Here is a 13,344-nt window from a genome sequence, read left to right on the forward strand (position 1 = left end):
CTCTGTTAGGGCAGTGCAGAAGGGAAATGTGGGGTCAGAGCCCCCATGCAGAGTCCCTACTGGGGCACCACCTATTGGAGCTGTGGGAAGGGGGCCACTGTCCTTCAGACCCAGGAATGGTAAATCCACTGACAGCTTGCACCTTGCACCTGGAGAAGCCTCAGACACTGAATGCCAGCCCATGAAAGCAGCTGGAAGGGAGGCTGCACCATTCAAAGCCACAGAAGTGGAGCTGCCAGGACCATGGGAACCCACCGTTTGCATCAGTGTGACCTGGATGTGAGACATGGAGTCAAAGGAGATCATTTCGGAGCTTTAAGATTTGACTGCCCCACTGGATTTGGACTTGCGTAGGCTCTGTAGTCCCTCTGTTTTGGCCAATTTCTCCCATTTGGAATAGTTGTATTTATCCAATGTCTGTACCCTCATTGTATCTAGTAAATAACTAGCTTGCTTTTGATTTTATAGGCCTGTAGGTGGAAGGGACTTGCTTTTTCTCAGATGAGACTTTTGAGTTAATGCTGAAATGAGTTAAGACTTTGGGGGACTGTTGGGAAGGCATGATTGGTTTTGAAACATGAGAACATGAGATTTGGCAGGGGCCAGGGGCAGAATAATATGGTTTGGCTGTGTCCCCACCCACATCTCATCTTGAATTGTCCTCCCATAATTCTCATGTGTTGTGGGAGGGACCCAGTGGGAGATCATTGAATCATGGGGGCTGTTTTTCCCATACTGTTCTCATGGTAGTTGAATAAGTCTCGTGAGATCTGATGGTTTTATCAGTGGTTTCTGCTTTTGCATCTTTCTCATTCTGTCTTTGCCTGCTGCCATCCATGTAAGATGGACTTGCTCCTCTTTGCCTTCTGCCATGATGGTTAGGCTTCCCCAGCCACATGGAACTATAAAAACTCTTTCTTTTGTAAATTGCCCTGTCTGAAGTAAATTGCCATATGTTTATCAGCAGTGCAAAAATGACTAATACATCATGTAAAACATTAAAAGTGGAATAGATTCTCTAGTCTATAATGATTTAGATGTGATTTGGCATTGAAAGATCCTGGACTGGGTGTGTAGGCAGCTCCCTCATTCAATCAGTGATGTGAGAGGTGACTACACAGAGAATGAGTCCTTTCAGCTCACCCTAACTCCTCCTTCCAAAGGAATGTTGGAATTTCTTAATTCTTAGCATTTTTTTGGTTCAATTCTTAGCCCTTTACACTGTTTTCCAATGATTTAGATGTGATTTCAATGTGAAGGGCATGAAAGAGATGTGACCATGATAATCATTTTTCTCATAGCACTTATTGTGGAATATTATGTTGTATATCTGTTATTAGATTGTAACCTCCATAAAGCAGGGACGTTACTTGTTTTGTTTACTACTTCATTATTTGACCGCCCCACTGGATTTGGACTTGCATGGGCAGTGTTGAGAGTGGTGCCTAGTATTCAACAGTCATTCACTGAAGAGTTATGGTTAGACTATGTATTGGATATGTGCTCATTTTTGGTTTGGAAAAATATGGTAACTGTGGCCATGTGATCTTGCATTAAATACATTTTAATAATTTCTTTTACAGTTGCTTTGATGATGTTTTCCTCATGTCTTAGTTTACCACTAGTTCTTGGGTCTGCCGTTTGATACTGCAATCAGACGTGAAAAGGTAGCTATGTCTTTTTGGCAAGTTTGATTTAAACCTCTAATTCATTGTTACTTGCCTGGCCTACAAAGAGAACTTGGTAATTGACAGTTGTATTCAAGTCTTGAAAGGACTCAGAGAGCTGGTGATTAGGAATGCCTTCTAGCTGTCACTTTGATTTCAGTGGGATTGTACTTCAATGCTTTGCCTAGGAGCACTAGGAGAGAGAGTTTTCCTTTACAGACTTCCTGTAGAAAAACTTCACCAGCATGGAAAAAAAAAAAAAAAAAAAAAGACACCCCCTGACTTACTTTTCATCTGGAATTAGTGTGATCAGCAGTGTCTAAGGAAGGTAGATAAGGCATGATTTCATTTCAATGAAATAAAGATTTTCAAAGCTTTTGAGATGCTAATCCTTCTCCTTCATTTTTGCTACTTTTTCCTCTTTACTCCAATGCAATCTCGGCATCAAAGCTACATCACTGACATGACCAGAACAATCAGAAGCAAGGCGAACATGCAACGTATGATGACCGAAAACCATTACTCCACAAAGCAGCAGCAGATCTAGGGTGGGGTTTGTAGTAGTCCCCATCCTGATTACCAGCACACCAGGAAATGACATGAAAGGTGACATGTTGGATTATCCAGGGGCTCCTGGCAGCCATGGAACTTGGAACTGTATACTCTTTAATGAGAGGCAAATTTTTTTTTGTTTGTTTGTTTTTTAAAGTCACATGCCAGGAAATGGAGCGAATGTGACTGTTTTTTCTGTGGTCAAGACCAGTTTCCATTTATACTTTCACAGTTTTTTGGATATAGCTTTACATTGACAACTAAGAGCAGTGCAGCTGGAAGGCTAGAAGGTTGGAAAATGCTCTGAGAATCAGGTGGTCTAGATTGCTAATTAGGTTAATTTTAGGTAGTGTGGCATGTTTGTAAATAAAAGAGTGTTATAGTAGAAGAGGTGGCTATAAGCTTCCAGCAGAAACAGGCAAACCAAGGTATTGGGAATATTGGGAAAGCATAGTTGTTTAAATCAACATTAGGCAATTTTGGTCTTCTATATTGTGGAAACTGGGCTATTTAAAATGAGAATACTAACAGAGTGAGAGAAAATACTAATTCGGAAAATGTTTTAGCCTGTGCATTGTAGAAAATAATCTTTTAGGAAAGTAGCTTGGTTTTGAAATAATAGATTGGGTAGACAACCTCTCACTTAAAAAAAAAAAAAAAAAGGCATAGTTTTCAGCTGGGAGAGCCAAAGAGGGGAGCTTGCTCTGCAGACTTCCTGAGTTTCTCTTCTTCTAATTTTCAGTTCTGGGCCTCAGGAAATCTTAACCTGTTGCTGTACCATTGACTTGGCATGCCACTGACAATACTTTGAAAAAGGAGAGAGAGATGGAGTTAGGAGAGATTCTATTAATATAAGATCTATTCCTTACAGGCAGAAGGCAGATGGCTTTGTCTTGTTTACTTAAAATTCCGTATGGCAGTTTGGAGGCAAAATCTTTATTTGAGCCGTCTTCCCAATGAAAAGCCAGGCCTAAGTAAGAGAGGATGTATATAGGTTGTGGTAGCTGTCTTAGAGTAAGGAAGTAGTAATGGTTAACCATGGGAGGCAGCTGAGTATAGTAGTTGGGAAAGGAGGTTCTGATGTCATTCTGCTTGCGTCTGTATCCTCACTATGGGTCCTTGGGAAAGTTAGTTGGTGTCCCAGGTTGGATTTTCCAGAAAGAAGACTCTGAGATGAGTTTAGTTTGCAGGTAATTTATTTGGGAATGTCCTTGGTCCAATACCTAAGGGAAGGAGAGGACAAAGCAAGATTGGGTAAAGGTCTAGTCGAGTCACCATGCAGTGGGGCTCTGGAGCTAGAATGGCCCTTCAGAATTATTCCAAGTTGAGTGGAATTACCCCGATACTGATCAGTCACTGGAATTGGGTCACTGTGGAAAGGGGTGTGACTGTGAACAAGGGCACTTTGCAGCTGAAGTATTCTGGAGGGTAGGGAACCAAAGGCTGTCCATCAGCTGTGTTTTCATCTGCTGCTGGGGCAGCAGGTTTTTCAGAGAAGGGGGATTTGGCTGCATAAGCATCCACATTTAGCTTCTCTGGGCCTTAGTTTCTGAAGCATATTTTATTGAGAACTAAATGAGATGATACATGTAAAGTGCTTAGAGCTGTGCCTGTCATGGAGTAAATATTTAGTGATTGCTGTGTACCAAGCACAGGTGAAATTATTTGCCCAGGTCTCATAGGCGGTAAGTCGGGTCCTTGGAACTGAGATCTGACTCACTCCAGTCTGTTTTTAGTCACTACATTAAATATCTTAACATGCTAGAATTCAGATCAATTCAAAAAGGTTTACTTCAGCCTTGTTTGCTCAGTGAATGCATCTCACATAAGAAAGGCCTCCCTAGCCAAGCCTGACTGCAGGAACTCTCCTTCCCATTGCTGGGCAACAGTGTGTTCTTCCCCTTTCCTTCTTCTCTTTCTCTTGAGGGAACTCTCCTCCCACCAGTCGCCCCCTTCTCTGGCTTCCTACTGACCTCTAGTGATTGGCTTGGGCATGATTTGGAGCAGGAAGCTGACTTAAGTAGCAAGGGTGGGAGGAAGGAGGAGAAGTGAAAACCCTGTACTGCTCTTCCAGTCTCCAGGCTCGCAGCACGCTGCCCCTCCCCTGCTATTCCCCATATCCACTCGCCAAGGCTTGATTCTTTACATTTAGTGTCCTATATTAGGTCCAAAAATGAAATGCTCAGAGTATTCTTTATGCACTGAGCTATTATCTGAACCTTAGGTAAATTTTACTTTAGTGTTTTGTGAGTGCGTGTGTGTTTGTGTGCTTTTGTATCAAAAGATCTACCTTTCAGACCTTTTATAGGAAAATCTTTCTTATCTCCCCAAACTGACATATCAATGAGTAAGTTGAATACAGTCTATTTGTAAGTTGTGGCTTCCTCTATTTTCTTCCTCCTTAAACTACATGTTGAAGAGCCAATGAGATTTATTTTTTGTTTATTATTTTTTCTTCACGCATGCATTGATGAAAAAACATTTGTAAATAAATTATCATATGCATTGTATTCTAAGGAATGCCATGAAGTAAAAGGAGCTGTATTTTCAAGGAGCTTAAGACTGGGTCAGGGCTGTATGACATGAAAAGAAGTAGGGTTGAACTCGATGGAATACTTAGTTCTGGATTTGCAGCACAAACTTAAAACTGAACATTTTAAATTATTGATATTAAATGCAACTATATACATTCTACAGGTAAGTGAGCAATAGGAATGTAGATCATTTGTGATAGCCAAGTGGACAACTCAATGATGAAATTTACTAGCTGTTGTCAGTCATACCAAAGCCTTCTCTTCATGACTTTCTGTTTCTCATTCACCCAAGAGTACTAGCAGGGAGAGGGCCAAAATTCTATGGCCTTTACTATCTTTTCATTTACTCTTCCACAGGGAAGGAAGAGTAACTTAGTTTCATTGGTATGTTTGGAAAGAGATAATGGGCATGGGCTTCCAATCTGTCTTTTCTTTTTAGGCACAGACCTGCCTCTAGAGAGCCTGAGTTCTCCAACCAGAGGGAAGCACTTCCTAGAACTGTGTATATGCGTCTGTTGAAGGGTGAAGTTCAGGTATGCAAAACTCATTGACTCACAAATATAAATCACATTCTCCACTACCAGCTTAATCAGTAAAATGGTGATACTGTATTTTGAATTCCACCTGTCTTATTCTTGTGTTACTCTTTAATTGATTCAAAACCTAGGTGGGGATTAGGGATGTCATTTATCAATCTCCACTCATTCCTAAAGATTAGATGTTAGCGTTTCCTAAGGCATTAACTCCACACCCAGACCACTTCACGCTAGATGGAATAGCATTTTTCACAATTCATCATTGTGAGTGAGTGTGTGTGTGTTGTGTGTGTGTGTTTCTTCTGAAGAGAAATTCTTGGGAGACTAGAATTAGGTAGAAACTGCCTATTTGGGTAGGCCCTCTTCAGTTCAACTAAACAAATCCTTATTAAGCCCTAAGATGGGCTAGATGGTGCACCAGACACAGGGCACAGGCATTAATAGAACATATCCAAGGAGCTTTGGATCCTACTAAAGATAGTGTCATAAGGGAGGGCAACCCAGGGGTCAGTGTGGAAGAGCAATTGTTCCTTTTCTCTATTTATAATACCGTTACTGAAGGAGCAGTCCTTGAGTTAGGCTGTAGGATTGAGCTTCATCCTGCTAATAAGATTAGTGAAAGGTTATCTGTTGCTCTTCTCCTCATGCCAAGTTTTGTATAGTGGATCAAGTCATTATATTAATTACACAGAGCAGTATAGATAAGAGTTAGAGACTATGTGCCCTGGAGCTTGACCGACTAGATTTGTCTCCTTGCTTTCTAGCTGTGTAACCTTGGGAAAGTCGTTTAACTCTTCTGTGTTTCAGATTCCTCATAGAAGAGACAGGGATGATAATAGTACCTGCGTGGTAGCATTATGCTGAGGATAAGTGAGTTAATACAAACAGTGCTGAGAACAGTGCCTGGTGCAGAGCAGTTCTCAACAGGTATTAGCTCCTGTTATTATTAACTCTTATCAATAATTGGCATGTGGCATGGGAATGGGAAGGAGGGATGATAAAAAGGAGAAGATATACCAGAAAGGCAAAAGGGGTAGCTCTTCACAGCTCATTGGAAGGCTTTTGTTCTAAAACTTTCATCAGTCATGGTGGGAACAGATAAAATAGCAGAAATAGCTTCCACGTGCAGAGAGCAAAATCAATTACTGACCAACCTGTTCATTTTACCCCAAGTTTTTGTTTTCTATCACTTGTCATAGCAGGAAGGCTCGCTGTCTGTCATCAGTGTCAATGTGTGACAGGGAGAGGTAGAGTGTTTTGCAGCTTTTACCAAATCCTACTTGTTTTGGATGAGCAGTGAGATAGGAAGCCAAGCCCTAGTGTTATTTTGTTCACTTGAGAGCTGTAGATATTTATTTCAAATGCTCATTCTGACTGTGTTTGAAAAGTTGGACAAAATACTTATCAGTGAATTAAAAAGGCACTTATTAAATGCCCACTAGGTACAGAGATGAATTCCAGGAACTTGCATAGTTTCTGTTTCGTTTAACCTCATAAAAATCATTTGAGGGGATTACCCTGACTGGATCATTACATATGGTTTGCATGTATCAAAGTATCAGCTGGGCATGGTGCCTCATGCCTATAAGCCTAATGACTAAGGAGACTGAAATGGGACGATCCCTTAAGCCCGGGAGTTCAAGGCTGCAGTCAGCTATGATTGCACCACTGCACTCCAGCCTGGGTGATGGAGTAAGACCTTGTCTCTTAAGAAAAATCACATGTATCCCGTAAGTACTCAAAAATGTATACATCTATTATGTATCAAATTTAAAAAGATTTTTTAAGCATATAGATTTTTCTCTGATACCTAGTTAGGAAAAATTTAAAGTGGCCTATCTATCCTAAAACACCCCAAAAATCATTTGAGGTAAATATTGTTATTTTGGTTTTCTAGATGAGGAAATTAAAGTTTAGGCAGATAATGTGTTTTTCCAAAGACGTTGAAATAGAACTTGTTGGAATTTGAATTCAGGTTTTCTGAAAATGTATGAAAATTCATACAGATTTAATGAGGTCATTAGCAAATTGTCTACTCCCTTTATGAACTTTATGAAATATTAGAAGTACAGAAAATCATAAAGAATAAAATCAAAATCATCTATAATATCACAACTCAGAAATAGCTACTGTTTAAATTTTGGAGTGTTTTTATCTAATTTTAATGCATAGGTATATGTCCATTTTTTCTCCAACGAAAACTTCTACTATCTATGTTGTTTTAAAACCCCCCTTTAAACAATATGTTATGAGGACTTTTTATAATCTTAAATAGTCTTCCAAAATCTGATTTTAAATTGCTGCTTTTCATCATGGGGATGAAAAAAATCCTTATTGTTCATATTTATGTTTTACATTTTTCCGTCTTAAACAATGATGCCCTCAATATCTTTGTTCATAATTCTTTTTGCATGTCTCTAATTATTCCCTTACATTTCCAGAAGAATAATTACTGTGTAAGAGGTTGTTCCATTCATTGATTGCTGTTTAGCAAACTGACCCAAAACTTAGTGACCTAAAACAACTGCCACTTTACTATGCCCATGGATACTGTGGGTTAAGAATTCAGAAAGAACGCAGTAGGGATGGTTGTTCTCTGCTCCATGACGCTGGGACCTCAGCTGATAAGATGGCAAGACTGGGCTTAGCTAGGACTGTCGACTGTTGTTCCTAGATATGGCCTCTCTGTATAATTGTACTTAGGCAGTGGCTCAGGGCCCTAAGAGTGAGGAGTCCAGTGGTGTGAGGCAGAGGTTCATGGGCTGTATTAACTAACCTTAGAGGTCTTGTGGTATCACTTTTGCCATACTGTATTGGTCAAGGCAGTTACAAGCACACCTCCGTTCATAAGGAAGGGATAAGGAAGGGATAGACGCCACTACTGAATGCAAAAATACCAAAGAATTTATAGCATGTTTTAAAACTTCTGTAGAGGATATAAACCACTTTCAGGATTTTGACATACATTATCAAGTTGCTCCTAGAAATGTAAAAATCAACACTTCTTCCAGTGGTGGCTGATAGTACACTCTCACCTATACTGGGTGTTAGAACTTTGAGAGATATTTGTTAATTTGATAGGTAAAAGATAGCATATCATGTCATTTTAATTTTCAATTATGTGAGTACTAGTGAGATTTTACATGAATTTTTGTTCACTTGTCAAAATTTTATGTGAATTTTCTATTTTTTGCTTATTTCTCTGTTAGAGTAGTCATATTTTTCTCAGTAATTGGTAGATGTTGTTTACATAGTAAGACTAAGTCAAGGTGTTCTGACTTAAATTGAGTTATTTCACCACCACCCTTTAGCAGCTCTAATCAACATACATTTTTAGTACTCATGGTGTATAAGGTACTTTTCACTTGTAATCCCAATTCTGCCTTTTCCAAACTGTGTGACTTGGACAATTTAATAAAGGCTTTGGACCTTTGTTTCCTCCCCTGTACTACTGGTTAATATTATTTCCATTACATTGGTTATTGTGAGTACTCAGTAATGTCCATGCAAATGCTTCAAAGAAGGCTTATTACATGCAAAGTGTCCAATAAATGTTAGTGGTTATTCTTCATATTATTGCTGTCACCATACCTGAATATTTGTATTTTAGCAATTATCTAATTATTGCCCAATTTGCAACTATATGAATCTGCCAGTCATGTCAAAATCATCTGGCTTTTGAATTTGAAAAAGCTATGGTTGTTCTGAAAAAAGTTTGTCTTTTGCTTATTATTATAACTTGGTTCTCAAGTTTCCCAAAGGAGGTAAGTGACTTACAATGCAGGCTGGGCTGGGGAACATGGTTGTAGGGGCCATTCAGTTAATGGATGAGACACTTGGCAGTAATCACTACCCTCGATTGCCTTGCTAAAATAATTAGAAAGAGAGAAGGAAATAACTCATTTCTTTGTGAAACTCCTGAGACAAAACTAAATTTGATGGCATTTCCTCTGCCTCTTTATTTTTTTTTCCATTCAATCACATTGATTGAGCACAGAATCAAGCCTTATAGAGCACATTGTAGAGTAACAATGATGAAAGAGAAATAAAACCCTCTTCCTTAGAAGGATAAATCCCGAGGGCTTGCCTTGCTTTGACTTGGGAGAGGCTGTTGAAACAAAAGGCCGGGGACCTGGGTCTGACAGGAACCTAGACAGGGCTCAGCTCCCAGGCTGGAATTACCTGGAATTGTGTGCCTTCTTTCCGATGTGGAATAGCCTCTCTGAGCTCCTTCCTTCTGGAGCCTCAAGGTGGTAGTGTTGGAGCACCATGCATTGATGTATGGAAGTAGTGGGGTGGGGCCTGGCTGGCTCTATCCCCACCATCCCGGGGGCATTGAACATTTGCTGTCTCCAAAGAGGGCTTCCCTGGACTCCAGCCCAGCTGTCCCTGTGTGATAACCACCATTGATCATATTCTGGTGATGAGCCACTTTGGTCCCTGCTTCACCGCTTCTGATCACCCTGTGAAATATGAGTTGGGGGAGTTTACTGTGACAAATGCCTGCTTGACTGAGTCCCTATTCAGGCATCCGGTGTCTGCGCTTGCCGCAGACAACCCTTTCAGCCCTGCCAGCCAGACAGTGACAGATTCAGCCTCCTGCTCAGACTGTCAGGGGAGTCTCCCTTTCAGGCCTGGGCTTGTCACAGGAACGCCTGGCCAAATCCTGCCAGGGCTCTGGGCTGCACCTGTGCTTCCAAATGTCAGTGGGCTTGAGAGCCAGGCACTTTCTACCTCTCCCTGTCAAGGTCAGCTGGCCATGATGGGGGAGGGGGAGCTCCTGAGTCCAAGCTGGCCTGTCTCTTTTGTCTTTTGCCCTGCATCAGAAGACAGATCTTTCAATACCAAGGGTACCTGGACTTGTCGAAGAAAGCTTTGAAGAGATCTTGGGTAAAATTTCTCCCTGGAGATAGTAGTCCAGGCAATTCACTTCTCTGAAATGTCCTTTCCAAGTTCTCCTTGACTTAATTGTGTTGGTGTCTGTTGAATACAAAGTGAAGGAGAACAAAACCAGTTATGGGTGGTAATGAAGAAGTGGTTCGCGCTCATGACCACTTTTGAGCTTCTGCCAGGGTCAGCCATGTGGTGATCACCATGATGATTCATAAATCAGAAGTTGCAACCTGATGGTCCATGGACTGAATCTGGCACAAATGATTCTTATTTGGCCTGCAGGGTGTGTTTGTTTTTAATCGAACTTGATGCTAATGTTTAGAATTCAGAAAATTTCACAAACTACTTCTGGCTTCTCTTCAAAAACTAAAAGCTCTAACATCACTGGGTTTGCATTCTTGCATGGAGACAGTTGGGGTAAACCAAGTTGTTGCCAATGCTCACTTTAGAGTTTGCCATCATCCTCATCTTTTCCTACTGTTATGCCCAAGTTGCTTCTCTTATTTCTATTACAGGGATGATCACTGTAGATATTTGAGTTGGTGATCCCTGGCACAAACACTGTGCTTCATTTCTGCACTCAATCTTTAATGAACCTTATAGTAAGTTCACCCCTCCACCCCACCACTACTAGGATTTTCATGATTTAAATGCAGTAAATAACAGGAAAGAAGAAAAATCGTGTATTTACTGATATGTGAGGACCATAGTTCAGCATTGCTAACTCTTAGCTCTTGACCTTAGACAAATATTCCTCATGACAAGTTTTGGTCTGAGAGGGGAAAAGAAACACATTAATTGAGATCCATTACATTATCTCATTTGAAATCTTTATAAAAACCTGTCCAGGTTAATGATATGGTTTCTTTTCTACAAACGAGGAAATGGGGATTAGAGTTAAGAAATCTCTTCAATTTTTTAAAGTTAGAAATTGAGGGAACCAGGACTCGCGTTTATTCCGAAGTCCTTGCTGTTCTCAACAACAAACTGCCCCACTCAATGGAATTCTGTGACATCTATTTAGGCTTAAATTCAGGTGTTGCTAAAGAGGCAAGGTGTACCAGCCTCAATAAACAAGCTGTATTTGGACTTTAGAGTCTTTTATAATTAAAGAAAAATAAAAAGCTATACTTATCATGAGGACTTGTTTTTCTTAAGATTTTTTTTAACCCACAAGATTTTCAGATCAAATGGTGCTTTATTGATTTCAACAATGAAAATAAGAGCAAACTTTTATAGAGCACGTATTATGTATTCATATATTACTTTATTTAATCCTCTCAGCAACCGTCTTGGGCAAGTACAGTTATTATCCATATTTTAAGGATGAGGAAACTGAGGCACAGAGAGATAATGCTGAGAGATGTGAACAGACTCCCTAACAAACTAGCTATTAGGTAGACTGAGAACACAGCTGTAAAGGCAGCTTATATTTCCAACTTTCTGACCCTTGGTGCGTATTGACCAAGATATTGGAGATGCTCTAGCCATTGTCTTTCTGCAGTCTATACCTAGCATTCACCTGTTCTCCAAGATCATGCTGGAAAAACCCCTGAAGGACTCGTTTGCCCAAATAGAAATCTTAAAAGTGTTTCCATAAATGACATTTTAGGAAGGCCCCAGTAGTCCTAATTTCTGTAAATACATTTTTTTCAAAGTGGTCGATATGTGCTATAGAAATTGTCTGAGTTTTCATATACAATGAGTTTTATTGACTCTGAGAAAAAGTTTTGGATGCTCTAACTCCACTGTGTTAGGTTTGCTGTTTTAAATTTGCATAGGTGGGGTTAGTTTATATATTTGAGATATTTGAATGAAAAGCATTTCTCTATCCTTACCACTGAGGGACCATAAGGGGTCATATTGCCCTGCCTGAATTGGAGAATTCACCTCAAATAGATTGGCCGAACTAGTTCCTGATGCCTGTTTTTGAAAGAGTTCCTTGTCGCAATTTTCTCTTAGCAATTGCAGGTTGGCATATGTCTTATGGAGCCCAGAATAGTGACTGCTCTAGCCCTTGGCTGTTAGAGGGAGCATGTAAGCAACAGTTATATCATCCTGCTTTTTCTGTCACTCCATCTCACATTTCTGGACCAATTTGGGTTCTAAGAGGTGTCCATAATGCTTGGGTGCATACAACCATACCATTGGCTACTGTACACTCCTTTGTAGGAACCAAAGTGTTCTTGGCTGGGGGTAATTAGGTAGAAAACAACCTGAACAATTCATGGCTAAAGCTTATAAACCTTTCACTACAGATTTGACTGGTAGCATCTAACATACTCTCCTTCTCTTTTCTTCGTGAGACATAATGGATTAGAATCAGCAGAAAAGCTACATTTGCACTAAATCTCATCTTCAGAAAAACTATGCTTACTCTAGGTCCCATCTCAGCTGCTTTAGTGAAAGCCAGGGCTGAACTATTACCTGTCATGTTTCCTGTTCCACTTTTCAGTGTTCCCAGGATTAGACTCAGGCTTCTTGTTCTTGTTTCCTTTCTATATTCCCTCTCAGGATGATGATTTTATTTAAAATCTGTAGCTACTCTTAAAGGTGTTGACCCTTAAAGAAGACAACCTCAGATCGTATGTGTCCCCTGACCTACAGTCCTATATACTCTCTGTTGGTAGAACCCATCCCTTTGGATGTTCCTTTGGCTTCTCAAAATCAACAGGCTTTAAACTAAGCTTATTGCCTGCCTTACTGTCTCACCTACTCCTCTTTCTGTTTTCTGCAGTGGGTATCAAACTTCAGCATGCATAAATTCAGACTCATTAAGTCTAGAATGGGGCAAGGGATTGACATTGTTTGCACGTATCTCTAGTGATTCTGATGTCTGTGGTCCATGTGCAACACTAACAAAGGCAATATGGTGAATGTGCTTGTCTCCATCTGGTCACATGAGCTAGAAATCTTAGAATCACCCTGGACTCCTCTTCTCTCTCAACCCACATCCAAAGGTCTACTGATTGTCCTTCTTTTTTGTGTCCTAAATCGTTTCTCCCTATTTCCACTGCTGCTGTCTTCATTCTATCCTAGGTCATCCCAACCTACTCCTTCTTTCTCCTTAGCTCACTCTTGCCTCCTCCTATCTTCTTTCTACCATACCAGCAGAGTGATCTTTCCAAAATGCAAATATCATATGGCTACTATACGTCCCAA

This window comes from Rhinopithecus roxellana, chromosome 3, assembly GCF_007565055.1.
Source record: "Rhinopithecus roxellana isolate Shanxi Qingling chromosome 3, ASM756505v1, whole genome shotgun sequence".
Lineage (NCBI taxonomy): Eukaryota > Metazoa > Chordata > Mammalia > Primates > Cercopithecidae > Rhinopithecus > Rhinopithecus roxellana.